The sequence below is a fragment of the Homarus americanus genome, unplaced genomic scaffold, assembly GCF_018991925.1.
Source record: "Homarus americanus isolate GMGI-L3 unplaced genomic scaffold, GMGI_Hamer_2.0 scaffold44634, whole genome shotgun sequence".
NCBI lineage: Eukaryota > Metazoa > Arthropoda > Malacostraca > Decapoda > Nephropidae > Homarus > Homarus americanus.
In genome coordinates, this window is record NW_024714158.1 from 2,501 (window position 1) to 10,921 (window position 8,421).

Sequence of the window (8,421 nt, forward strand, 5' to 3'; positions counted from 1 at the left end):
AACTCTTTCCCGGACCGCGGTGGGCGCGAACTAGTTTCAATTGCCCAGGACGCCGCGGGCATGTAGCATTCCCAAAGAAACACGCACACCACTTCGAGTTCAGGCCTGAATTCACGGAATAAGTACGTATTCCCTTTCGCCACTCATCCTTTGGCACTTTCACTTTGTTAGACTGTGTTATATAAGGCCGAGGTAGATATAGATAGATAGAACCCTACTTAGTTGTAGTTGTTCTTCTTCTTCTCTTTCTCTTTCGTGTTGCATTTGCAGTGGATCAAACCTTAGCCCTGGAAGCAGGAAGCGTAACTTGTCAACTGATGTTCATGGAACCCTTCTCGCTTCGGTCATCAAAGTCTCTCGATGTTGCTACTACCACCAAGATCTGCACCAGTGGCGGCTCCAGGGCGGCCCACGCCAAAAACCCTTCAGCGCTCACCACTGGAACCCTCTACCTACTCACCGGGAAGCTGAGACCTCGCCTTGAGAGCAGGCCGATGTGATGCGCCCGGCAGTCGGCTCCGGGAGAATGTGGCGCCATACCCTGGGGCTAGTTGCTTCGGCAGGTGAGTTGTTACACACTCCTTAAGCGGATTCAACTTCCATATTACCGTCCTGCTGTCTATAGCAATAGCGCCTTTCAATGGGATCTGAATGAGCATTCATTTAGGCCCTTAACTTTCGACGTTTGGTTCATCACAGCCAGTTCTGCTTCAAAAGTGGCCTACTAGATATACTCAGATTAGTCGCGGGCTTCATCCTACAAGCAAGCTCGACATCTCTGCATTAAGTTTGAGAATAGGTTGAGGACGTTTCGTCCCCAAGACCTCTAATCATTCACTACCCGGATGAAATTCACCCTGCGAGTTCGAAGCTATCCTGAAACTTGGGAGGAACCAGCTAGATGATTCGGTGTCTTTCGCCCTATACCCAGCTCCGGCGATCGATTTGCCGTCAGAATCGCTCGGACCTCCACAGAGTTTCCTCCTGGCTTCATCCTGGCAGGCATAGTTCACCATCTTTCCGGAGATTTAACATATATGCTCATGGTACTTGCCGACTGCCCAGCGAAACCTGCGGTCTTGCCTCGCCGTTTACCGGCAAAGCCGCTTCGAGACGGACAGCATAAAGCGTCTTGGCGATCCGGGCCTGCACCCCTCGCGAAATTAAGCTTCGACCATCGCCTGACGACCTCACCACGCAACGTCCAGAGGCGGAAAGTATCTCACCCGCTTATCCGGCGTGGGGCGAGGAGCGCCAGGCAGCGATCGGGGCCGACCCAGGCGCGCGGAGAAGCCTGTTACAGCTGCGGGCGCCCGTCATTTTCGCCTTTGGGTTTAGTAGGCTATTGACTTGTGTTAGACTCGCTTGGTCGTGTTTCAGGCGGGTTGGGGTGGATCACCGTTTGCGCGAAACAAAACCGCCGCGAAGCGGCGGCTCATCTCGACGGCCGTCGCGGGGGCTGTAGGACACGGTGGTCCCCGTCGTGCGGGTCTCCCCTAGACGGGCTGAGGGAGTCGGCGGCGAGGCCAGTCCGCCGGGCCTTCGGCGTCCCTGGCGACAGGTGGCGGTGACCTACTGGGGTCGCCCGGACTTCGCGTGATGGTGGGGGCGCGCCGTATTTTGGGTAGCTCGAGTTGCAACACCACCAGCAGACGGCGGGGCTAGATTCAGTTCGACCTTGAGTTTCACCGTTTGGCTCTTAACGGTTTCCGTTACTCTTGAACTCTCTCTTCAAAGTTCTTTTCAACTTTCCCTCTCACGGTACTTGTTGCTATCAGGTCCGTGGTCATATTTAGACTTGGATGGGTTACCATCTGCTTTGGGCTTCACTTTCAAGTGACCCGACTTTTCAGAAGGGCCTTTCGACAGTCCATCTGTACTCGGGGCTTGCTCTTGGGCCTGTCTGCCCTCCATGGGCAGTGGCGTTTAAGTTGGCTTAGTGTTATGGTGGCGTGCTGGACCCTCTGAGACTAACCTCGTGGCCGAATGGTTTATCGTGGACTTTTGGTTGGTGTGTACTTACTAAGGGATCCCTGTTGGTTTCTTTCTCCGTTGATAATGTTTGCTTGGTTTTGGGTAGCTCTCTCTACTAGGGTCGTCGTGGTCTCATCTGTCCTTAGGGGAACATTTTCTAACAACTGCGGAGAAGGCGCTCTGCCATAGGCTTTCTTCACCACAAAAGCATTACCAGGCAGGAAGGTTTGAGGGGTTGTCTTGGGGGTACCAGCGGCCATGGCGCCGGCACTCCCACCCTGGCTCGTTCCTTCTCGTTGGTGGTAAATAGCCAGTAGGAAAAGTGTTCAACAGAACATCTCTCGCAGAGTCATGTTACATGGTTTTAATGCATATCGCTCGTGTTCGTTCTTACTCGGCGCACCTTTGCGTAAGCTTTGACCTCTTTCCGTTCATGCTTGTAGCAGTGGCACTTGTTTATCGGAGAGGGTCGAGTATTGGTTGGCGTGAGCGGCCTTTCTCGGCTGCAGAATAGTGCTCTGTCGGCGAGCGCTGTTGTCGTCTTTTGGTTGAAGGGCTCCTGCCTCCCTCCCAGTCATGAGATAGACGTGGACTCGTGGCGAACTCTCAAAGAGAACGCCCACACCGCGTCTGACCGTGGGAGAGGGTGGAGGAGCGCGTGAGGAAGAGCACGGCGTCACCCAAGCATTCTCATCTCTCTGCCTGCACCACTACATGGTAGACTGCGGGCCCAGGCGCACTCATCAATTTGGGTTCCACTGCAATGCATGCCAAGCACTCTTTTCGAGGTGATAGACGAAATTCCGGCGGGGCTTACTTAAAAGATATCCGACCCGGTTTCGTTTCCTCTTCGTGGGATGGAGTGCCTCTTAGAACATGTGCAGCATCAGCCATGAGCGGCCGACGGCCATTCGTGTCTCTGTGGACAGCAGGCAAAAGAGCGCCGCCTCCAGTTATTTGCGAGGGCGACAACTGTCGCTTTGTTGTGGTTGAATGTGGGTGCGCCAAGTCCATGGACTTGCTAGTGATAGGCTTGCTTGTTTTAAGGGCACGCCTCGCGCAAGGCGCGGGCGATTAAACCCCAAGGCGGAAGCTCGGTTCGGGTTACCCTCGTGTCGGGGAGACAGTCAGCAGGCACCGAACTCGCAGCAACCGATGGATGTATATTTCCGACCCTCGTAGAGGAGTGGCGGCGACAAGCTCATATGGCTGCCGCCGCCGCAATATGCGTTCAACTTGTCGATGTATCTGGTATTCTTGCGATTCACATACCGACACGCAGTTTGCTGCGGTCTTCATCGACCCACGAGCCGAGTGATCCCCCGTTAAGAGTTGTGTATTTGCCATTTGGTCTTTTTGCGACTAACCATCACAGGTCGAGTCTCAATGAAAGGGTTTGACAGACATAGCCCAAGTTTGTGGTTTGGGTTTGGCCGGACGGCTTGTTGTTGTTTTTTGACACTTGAATTTCACTCTTTTTGGGTCAAGAGGCTTATTCGCCGGTAGTAAGGAACGGACGGGCAGCCGTCCAAAGCCCCGTCCGTCCTCCTCCTCCGGTCTTCGCGCTCTCGCCCGAGTGTGGTCCACCTACAGCGTGGTGGTACCTATTTTTGGTGCGGGGGCCGGGATTGTCCTCTTTCGCTGCTGGAGTTGCCAGAGCAGAGCCCGAGACCGCCCAAATCAGGAGAGTAGTAGTAGTTTTAAGAGCGCCCCGTTCTCTTTCTCTCTGTTAATGATCCTTCCGCAGGTTCACCTACGGAAACCTTGTTACGACTTTTACTTCCTCTAAATGATCAAGTTTGGACATCTTTCCGTCAGCTCGAGGCGACGACCCCAGAAAACCCTCGCGGGCAACGGGGCCGACAATCCAAGAGCGCCAGTCCGAAGGCCTCACTAAATCATTCAATCGGTAGTAGCGACGGGCGGTGTGTACAAAAGGCAGGGACGTAGTCAGCGCAAGCTGATGACTTGCACTTACTGGGAATTCCTCGTTCATGGGAAACAATTGCAAGCCCCAATCCCTATCAAGAAAGGCTTTGAACGGGTTACCCGCTCCTCTCGGAGGGGGAAAACTCGTTGATCCCTTCAGTGTAGCGCGCGTGCGGCCCAGAACATCTAAGGGCATCACAGACCTGTTATTGCTCAATCTCGTGCGGCTAGAATTGCCGCTTATCCCTCTAAGAAGAAGTTGCGAACTGGACACCATTTTCTGGAGATCCGTCGACTACTTAGTAGGCCAGAGTCTCGTTCGTTATCGGAATTAACCAGACAAATCGCTCCACCAACTAAGAACGGCCATGCACCACCACCCACCGAATCGAGAAAGAGCTCTCAATCTGTCAATCCTTCCGGTGTCTGGGCCTGGTGAGGTTTCCCGTGTTGAGTCAAATTAAGCCGCAGGCTCCACTCCTGGTGGTGCCCTTCCGTCAATTCCTTTAAGTTTCAGCTTTGCAACCATACTTCCCCGGAACCCAAAGACTTTGGTTTCCGGAAGCTGCCCGCCGGGTCATGGGAATAACGCCGGCGGATCGCTAGTTGGCATCGTTTATGGTTAGAACTAGGGCGGTATCTGATCGCCTTCGAACCTCTAACTTTCGTTCTTGATTAATGAAAACATCCTTGGCAAATGCTTTCGCAGTAGTTCGTCTTGCGGCGGTCCAAGAATTTCACCTCTAGCGCGCAATACGCCCCGCCTGTTCCGATTAGTCATTACCTCTGGTTCCGAAAACCAACAAAATAGAACCGAGGTCCTATTCCATTATTCCATGCATCACCATTCGGGCCATTCAAATAGCCTGCTCTGAGCACTCTAATTTTTTCAAAGTAAACTCTCCGGCCACTCGGACACTCGACAAAGAGCATCCCGTGCGAGCGGCGGCTGTTCGGGCGTGACAGTAAACACCGGGCGGTGCACCGTCAGTCCGGAACTGAGATCCAACTACGAGCTTTTAACCGCAACAACTTTAATATACGCTATTGGAGCTGGAATTACCGCGGCTGCTGGCACCAGACTTGCCCTCCAATGGATACTCGTTAAAGGATTTAAAGTGTACTCATTCCGATTGCGAAGGCCTCGGATGAGACTCACATCGTTATTTTTCGTCACTACCTCCCCGTGCCGGGAGTGGGTAATTTGCGTGCCTGCTGCCTTCCTTAGATGTGGTAGCCGTTTCTCAGGCTCCCTCTCCGGAATCGAACCCTGATTCCCCGTTACCCGTTATAGCCATTGTAGGCGCATAACCTACAATCGAAAGCTGATAAGGCAGACACTTGAAAAAAGCGGCGCCGGTGCGGAGACCGTGCGCTCAGCCCGAAGTTATTCAGATTCACCACAGGTGGGTTACGGACCGGGGCCCGACCAGTTTTGAACTAATAAAAGCGCTCTTCCCTTGCGGTCAGAGACCAAGTGCATGTATTAGCTCTAGAATTGCCACAGTTATCCAAGTAAGTGGGTTTACAGATCCAATGAAACATAGCTGATTTAATGAGCCATTCGCGGTTTCGCCTTAAATCGGCTTGTACTTACACATGCATGGCTTAATCTTTGAGACAAGCATATGACTACTGGCAGGATCAACCAGGTAGCTGCTGCTGTTGGCGGCGCCTATCACGGCGGCCAAAATAGTGAGATTGAGAGAGAGGCAGAAGACATTGGGCGAGGGACCGCACGTTGGCCTTAGAGAAATAGCAAACCAGATGATCAGATCTAGCTGCACCTTCTCTTGCTATCCTCGGCGCCGGCAGCGCCACCGTGTGTGCCAATCTCCTCCCTTATCCGCTCCTCTTTGCCCCAGCTCCAGCGAGGCAGCCGACATTGGGCGAGGGACCGCACGTTGGCGAATCGCCTCCCTTATCCGCTCCTCTTCTCTTTGCCCCAGCGAGGCAGAAGACATTGGGCGAGGGACCGCACGTTGGCCTTAGAGAAATAGCAAACCAGATGATCAGATCAAACTGCACCTTCTCTCGCTATCCTCGGCGCCGGCAGCGCCACCGTGTGTGCCAATCTCCTCCCTTATCCTCTCCTCTTCTCTTTGCCCCAGCGAGGCAGCCGACATTGGGCGAGGGACCGCACGTTGGCCTTAGAGAAATAGCAAACCAGATGATCAGATCAAACTGCACCTTCTCTTGCTTTTATCTCTGGCCGTGAGCAGCTCCAGTGTGTAATCTCCTCTTTATCCATGCATCGTCGTTGTTGGGTGATGGGGTAACTAACTGCTTTAGCAGTTTTGGCTGCTTCTCTTTTTTAGTATACTTTCGGCTCCCCGAACTGCGCCTGGTCGTGTTGAACCAGAGCGTTGTCTATGCACATTAGGGTAGCCGTTTGTAGTGGAATAGTGCAATGAATCTCGGTCAAAGACGGTTGGGCGCTGCGTTGAAGGCCGGCACAGACGAAGACGGGGTGATCAGCAGCGCCAAGTCCGCTAAGTTGGGCAGACAGAAAGGCCGAGGAGCCGTTCCGGACGTGAGGCGCAGCATATCTTTTTGACCGGAAACTAGTGAGGTGGCGGCGGTGTCTCGAGACAGAGCCGGAGTAAATAATGTCCAAGCGGAAGAGACCTGGCAAGTGTAATTGATAGGCCTTGACCTACTATATAACCGCTCCCTGCCATTCCTCTGGATCAGCATGAGACTAAAATCTCTCCTTCTGCTGCTCCCATTGCAGGGCAGGGATCGGCATCAATTTGGTTGTTGTTTTGAATGCCGCCAGCGCTCGCTGGGGCGGAGATATTTCACCGAATATGTGTGTGAAGCACACCTCATAATATATGTGAAATAGTGCAATCCAGCATATAGGTGGACGATGGGACATTTCCGTACCACGCTCAAAGGTGGATGTTGGGTAGGTTAAACCGGACTGTTACTTGAACAGCCGAATAACCAGTTCGGACTAATTGGTGGATGCAACATCATCGTGATGCTGCTGCTGCTGCTGTCGCGGAAACCGCAGTGGCGGCGTGAAGTAATAATGTTCAATAGGGAGAGCGACCTGGCTAGTGTAATGATGGATCGCGAGCCTGCTCGCCAGTTAGCCGCTGCACTGCTTTCCTCTGACCCAATGAGACTATTCTCTCTCTATGCTCTCCTTTGCTCAGCCATTGCAGGGCAGGGAGAGGAAATCGGCAACAATTTTGTTTGTTGTTTTTGAATGCCGTTTGCTTGGCTTGGCGCTCGCTGGGGCGGGAATATTTCACGCGAATATGTGTGAAGGCACCCTCTCCTCTTAATATAGTGAAATAGTTGCAATCCATCGCCGAAGGCGGACGTGGGACGGTCACGTGCCGCACCTGGTGGAGTTGTTTGATCGTTTTGTTAGGCAAGGTTAGCCTGACTGTTCGCGAACAGCCGGAATAACCGGTTCCGGACTTACAATGGGCGCAACATCTCGATGCTGCTGCTGTCCCAGGAGACTAGTGGAGTTTGAGAGAATATATGCTCAATTGGGAGACAGACCTGGCTAGTGAATTCATAAGACCCGCTCCACTGCCATTTCCTCTGACTCCATGAGACTATTTCTCTCTCTCTCTCTCCTTCTGCTGCTCAGCCATTGCAGAGGAAGGAAAGCGACAACAACTTTGGTTTGTTGTTTTTGAATGCCGGCGCTTTGTGGCAGGCGCCGTGGCGGCTCGGCTGGGGCAAGATATTTCACCCGGAATAGGTTGTGAAACCTCTCTCCCTTAATATAGTGAAATAGTGCAATCCAGCAGCTAAGAAGCGGACGATAGGACAGTCATTTTCTCGAGGTGGAAGTTGTTTGATCGTTTAGGCGAGGTTAAAACCTGACTGTTCGCGAACAGCCGATAACGGTTCGGACTTACAATAGGCGCAACATCATGATGCTGCTGCTGTAGCGTGAAACCGTGGTGGCAGTGAAGTAATAATGTTCAATTGGGAGACAGACCTGGCTAGTGAAATTCATAGATCGCGCTCCACTACTCTGACCCCATGAGACTATTTTCTCTCTCTCTTCTTCTGCTGCTGCTCCAGCCATTGCAGGGCAGGGAAGGGAAAGCGACGGCAATTTTGGTTGTTGTTTTTGAATGCCGCGCTTTGCTTCGCAGAGGCGCCGAAGCGCTCCGCTGGGGGGCGGAAGATATTTCACACCGAATATGTGTGCGAAGGCACCCTCTCCCTTAATATAGTGAAATAGTGCAATCGAACATATAAGGGCGGACGTTTTCATCACCGTCTCCCACTCGGTGTGTGTGCAGATTCTCGGATCATTTTGTAAAGTATGCTCGACCCCCGATTGACTTTGACGGTCTCCCATTCGGGTGTGCAAGTTTCTGTAGTATGCTATTAAATGGACCCCCGATTGACTTTGACTGTCTCCCATTCGGGTGTGCAAGTTTCTGTAGTATGCTATCAAATCGACCCCCGATTGACTTTGACGGTCTCCCATTCGGGTGTGCAAGTTTCTGTAGTATGCTATTAAATCGACCCCCGATT

The 8,421-nt window shown here is 52.7% G+C and overlaps 2 non-coding genes and 1 pseudogene across 2 annotated transcripts; all 3 read right to left on the reverse strand.

The window, feature by feature from the left end:
• The window catches only part of LOC121875916, a 4,184-nt pseudogene extending 2,086 nt beyond the window's left edge, over window positions 1–2,098 (reverse strand).
• Window positions 2,099–3,144: 1,046 nt separating this feature from the next.
• LOC121875910 lies at window positions 3,145–3,308 on the reverse strand. Its single transcript, XR_006090693.1, has one exon. It is a non-coding gene; the product is annotated as a 5.8S ribosomal RNA (ribosomal RNA).
• Window positions 3,309–3,704: 396 nt separating this feature from the next.
• Window positions 3,705–5,558, reverse strand: LOC121875914. Its single transcript, XR_006090694.1, has one exon. It is a non-coding gene; the product is annotated as a small subunit ribosomal RNA (ribosomal RNA).
• Window positions 5,559–8,421: the final 2,863 nt, after the last annotated feature.